A 6000-nucleotide genomic window follows, 5' to 3' on the forward strand; every position below is an offset into this window, starting at 1 on the left:
ACAAGTTGGGGTATTGGCATGAGGGTGGTTAAGGGGGGTGGAATATTCGCGAGATTAAAGGATCTTTTGCTATTTCAATTCTTCCTTTTTTAATCGCTTTGAACTTTGATTCGGCTCAAAATTGACTTCCCAAAGACGCAAAGGCTGATCATTTTTCGACCCTGAAGGGTTTCGAGATAACGAGAAAGATGATCGCAAACAATTTTCCGTGATTTAATGCTAAATTAAAAAATGTATCTGTTTTGGTTCGTGCTAGGTTTATTTTATCGGACTCGCATCGATTACAGATGAAAATTATACATTGGAAACTTTTAACAAGTACCGGTTACTTAGTTGCATTTTCAGTATGTACAACAAATCAATGCATACAATGTCACTGGAATTTTTAATAAGATACAATATACTTATATATTTATTAATTTAAAAATGCAGATGTTACACAAGCGTTGTTTTCGATTCGATCGTACTCTGAAGTTTGATTCGTAATTGGTTACTGTACAATGTACTTAATTCAAGTCTACTTTCTTCGAAGTTGAAAATGATTATCGACGCATAGAAGTGCAGAATAAGCAGCTGTGCGGTACTGCACTCTGTGTTCGCGTTGCGAACAATTTTGCAACAAATACATCCATTAAATTTCAAATTAGTAAATTCAATTAGATCATCCGAGTCAGATGTAGAATCTCGACGATCTATGGTCTCGATTATTTTTTTAGAGATCTATAGTAATGAAACAAAAAATAGTCAATTGTCGGTTTGAATAGCTCTTTATCCGAAAGAGACTATTATTCATAATTTATTTGCTGCCACATTGTTCCCTTTTGGATTGTACATACAACCTCTCAAACTAATTACCGTGAAATTCCCTGCATTCTGCGTTTAATGCGAACCTAAAATTGGCAGGATTGCCAAGTTGCGTGGTAGAAACTCTGTCGGAGATACAATCATAGGTTATTTAGAAATAACCGATCTTCTGCTAACAGATAGAGATCAGTTCCCGAACGAGAGGAGCAAATTTGCGCAACAAGCAAGGCTGTCTTTTTTGATAGAGGATAAGATGAAGGAGGACTTGCTTGAAAACGATTATTTCGGAAAAAAAAGATTCGCAATAATATTTTATCAAGGTCGGATGATAAGATATTTGTAAAGTATTAATAGTTAATATTATAATATTAAATGAAATAGTTAATATTGAATGTATTAATAATTGATTAATAACTTATTGTCCGATTTTTTGTACAAAACCATTAGGTAAATGAATTGTAGGCTTGTATTTTGCATTTTACAAATAAAGGAATATTACGGAGAATGATGTTTATCTCTTCATAATTATTTTCATCGTCGCTATTAACAAGAAACTAAAGCTTTGCGAATAATTATAAATTCTGGTGAGGAGTGTAGCTCATTATTTATTCGAAAATAATTGTTCCCGACGGTTTTGATGACAGCTATGGGAATAATTATTTCAAACATCACGATGGAATGTAGATAATAGAATTATCTTTTAGAAACTGTTAAATTCGCGAACATTCGCAACTTAGTTAACTATGAAACATGCCCATAATTATCTAATAGTATTTAAGGTACAGTATGTGTTGTCAATGACTTCTCTCTCTTTCATTCTCTCTCTCTATCTATCTATATCTGTCTCTGTTTATATCTATATCTATATCTCTCTTAAAACAAATTATATTGTACCAGTTGTACTTGAAAGAGTTAAAATAGACTTTTAATTTAGTAATTATAGGAATTTCTGGCTGACCCAGTTAGCAAGGAAATAACAAACAGCGTCGAATGGGTCTCATACGTTTCTTAAGCCAGAACACAAACGGCGTTCATCAACAAAATCGAGCGATGTAACTACGATACATCCCAATCGATCTCGAAAATGATTCGAAGCTCGATTTGCGATTTTATTACTGAGCGCATCCTATTCCCCTACAAGGTTTCGCAACTTATAGAAACTATACCTGCCCAATCCGATAACCGCACGCCGTATGCGTATTCAAACGTGAAAAAACGCGCAGTGGAAAGTTCTGGCCAAGCAATAACCGCGCAATTCGTAAAATGTTCGAGACACGGGCCGATTCTAGAAAATCGGCAATCTGCTGCGGTCGACCGTGGTATACCATAACGTTTTACGTTTGTGTACCAGATCCCGTTGGCATGGTGTGGTGAATTCGGCCGGAGTTATTGTTATGTCAAACGATGCGAGTGCACCGCGTATTGTTACGACCGATCCGTTTGCTACTGCAAAAAGAGTACAGAAGAGAAAGCTGGAAAAAGAGAGAATATATATAATATAAAAAAAAGGAAAGGTACGTTTTTTTCGTTTTTAGCTTTATATACATTGTAAAGAGAGAAAAGGAATGTATCTATGCACGGGCGCATATACAGAGTTCTCGTGTGTGCCACAGACGAATTATTAAAAAAGCCTTTGTCGCGGCCCTTTCGCCCCGTTTTTATATTTAAACATCCAGCCAGCGTGTTCGACTCAGATCGACCGAGCCGAGAAGCTACAGCCAGCAGCTTTTTCACCTGCGATTCGTGGCTAACGATATTTTTTTCATCGAAATACGTATATCTATACACTATATACGTTACATAGACACGACACGTAACGCGGCTGAGCTTGCTTTCAAGACAAAAAATTGCTATTTCAAACACTTTCTATGCTGGTCATCAACTGCATATTACTGTAGAACAAAAACTAGGATGGAACGGATGTTACTATAAAATCTTTTTATCGTTGTGCTTGGTACTCAGGTAGATTTAGGCCGCGTTTTTGAAAAACTAGCATTGATTAAAACATTCGATTCAACGCCGAGTTACAGAGAAATAAACTCTGTTCTAGTTCTTAAAATTCATCGCCGTAATCTGGTCATTAGTACCGAAACAAAACCGTTTATACATTTGACGAGTCCCGATTGTTCCACGCAAGATTTCTTTGCACTGAAATTCCTTACACTCGCAAAGGCTGTTTAATTGACAAAGTTTTGTAACGACGAATTACGAATTCCATCCAGTAAAAACTCTTATTTCAAAATTTGCAGGTCTTCCTCGTTAACTGTGTTCTTGCTATTCATTGTTCCATAAGAACCTGATACGAACACATTAAAATACGTGGATTAACGAGAAGCGTAATATAAAATTTTCAAACTCCTCTGAATTTTTAATTAAAGCTCCTTAATATGTTCTATAAAATTTAAAAGTTATTATTCATATCACATTTTCCGAATTGTATTCCATCTTCGTGTCATTGTGCTACGTCATTTTATATCATAGAAATGTTTTTGAAATAGAGTAAAAGATAAAAGCCAATGGCACGAATATTTCGTTTGTTGTTATCCACCAAATTAATTTAATGCCACATCCAGCAGAAATTTCTCCATTGGCGTAATATCATCTTCGGATGAATCTTGAGACAATCGGTGATTTCGTAAGAGCAAAGCTGCGACTGCAGAAACACGTAGGATATGTGCGTAATGGAATTCAGTCGGATAGGAACATATCTTTAGTACATACAGTGACTCGAAAGCAAACAATTTCGACAGACAATTTCTAGTCGAGACTTGCCTGCTGGTATTTTAGCTTTATGCAGGCCGATCGAAAACCACCGATGTCAGCATGAGCGGTCGCGTCGGGCAAAATAAGCACAGATCTAAGAAAACTTGATGCAAATCAATCATTAATAATTATTTGCATCTATCTCTCACAAATGGTCGAACGATAGTAATGAAAACATTTTTCTTCGCTGTGATAATTACTTTGTCGATACCTCAATTTAGAAATATCAATAAAGTTTTTTAAATATCTTTTACATATTAAGCACGTTTTATGCGATATAACCTGTCGTCAGAGATTAGAAGGACGCAGTTTCCATAGCAAAGCCATCGAAATCTTCGTAGTTAATTGAAGACATTGAGGTACTGCTTCTGGATCAATAGGCAAACGATATTCAATTAGACAAAGGGCTTAAACGTTAACGAGCTCGAGATTTCGCCTTTGATATTACTGACCCAGATACGTCGGGCCAAATGATAATTCTAATGTTTCGATTAAAAAATGAAAGGTCGTTGTCGAAGGATACAAGGAAGGTTTTATCCGAGAATGCAAACGTCTATATATTAAAAAAAAAAAAAAAAGAAAAGCAAAGGTATTCTATTATTTGCATTTCTTTTGTAATAGTGTTTTCAATTCTAGTCGGTTTTCAAAGGTATTTAAATAACCACTCGAGATGCTTCTATCCAAAATTCAACCTCAGTTGCAACCAAATTTCAACACAAAACAACTTTCATTTAACTAGATAAAGTTTTAAAGTCAATATATGTAGCAAATGTAACATGTTAGCAATCAGTTGCAAACTTTTACTGAACGTATACCTAATTTTCCAACGATGACTCTATTCGCGAAACGTAAACTCCAAATTTCTTGCTCGTGCCGAAAACTAAAAAATAACATTCGTTGAAAGCAACAAATAATTTTTCGGGCGGAAATAATTTAATTCGTTAAACGAGCGATCGACGAGCGAATAAAATACATGTAGTGTGCGCATTGGCTTTTTAGAGAAATTATACGAACTCATTACACGCACACAAAAGAATTGACAATAAATGGGAATCCCGGGAACAGAGGAATATAATTACGGCTGATCGAAAATTTTCCAGTTTTCTATATTTTCCCAGGGGTCCTTGTGATTACGTCCATCGGATGTTTAACAGTTAATGACCACTTGTTCCGATTCGAATTAACGAAATTCCATGGAGCGAACGCTTTTCCTCGACGATTACAGAAAGGGTAGAACATTAACGAGCAGATAATTCGCTGTAAAAGCGATTGAGAATACATTCCGCAACGCAGAACAGGAGACTGTTCTGCGAACAAGGATAAAGAAAAAGATTTTGCTCTGTAATTTGGAAATACTTGTATAGTGAGAACCTGAAACGTGATTTCGTTCTGTTATTTAGTAACAAATTAATTAGGATTAATTTAAATCAAATAACTTTCCTGATTTCTAGTCGCGCCACATTTTTCATTGAATTTTATTTTCATCGCGCTTTTATAGCTTAGAATATATTTTTTCAACTCCCGATATAACTCGGAAACGAGGTTGTACTACACGTACGTTCGTATTTTATGAACGAAAACCAAAGAAAACCCGGTTCGGTCCCCTGCGGTCGTGTTAATTTATTAGTTATAGAGACAGTCGGAAGGGTCATCAATTAACCGTGCTGGGAAACAATGACCGCCTTCGTACGGCAAACAGCTGCAGATTCGTTTGTGAACGACACAGTCCGTCAATAGATAAACCGAATGATCGACAAACACACACCAAGGAACAATCTAATTTGATTTGAACACTTGCGGTATTTCTACTGCGACTGGTATTTACGCTACCCACTGATATTCCAAATGCTAATCGCAAAATATGCACCACATTTCGTCATCCTGATTTATAACTAGACTGCAGATGTAAAATAAATCCATAGTTTCATCGACACCACTAAACAATTAGGATATAAACAGAGATTCGTTTCTGGCAATTATTATTTGCAAAAAATTACTTCTAGAAATATTTTGTCATATTTGAACGATATCTATTTAAATGTTTGAATGTTATTAATATGATCGGCCACATTAAATAATGTACAGCTACATGAATATACACGTATCCTTTGTTTAACGCGAACGTTTAATGGAAATACGACAGTTTGTATTGAAAGAGTCACTTGTTGCAAACACGATCGTAAACAATTCAAACAATTAACCAAGTTATCAAGTGAGTTTGCAGAGAATTTAACTATTTCTATATGGTTGTTCGATTATTATTTGATAAGTTTAATTTTCACATAACACTGCCAATACACGTACGAATTATACGTCATGACCAAGTAGATACCTTTTAATTGGTTTTCCTCCATTTATATAAATAGAATCTGAATCTGTAGAATTTTCAGTGATCACTAATTTAGTTGTCTAATGAACCTGATTAACATACAG

Source organism: Bombus huntii, chromosome 14 (genome assembly GCF_024542735.1).
Source record: "Bombus huntii isolate Logan2020A chromosome 14, iyBomHunt1.1, whole genome shotgun sequence".
NCBI classification, from domain to species: Eukaryota; Metazoa; Arthropoda; class Insecta; order Hymenoptera; family Apidae; genus Bombus; species Bombus huntii.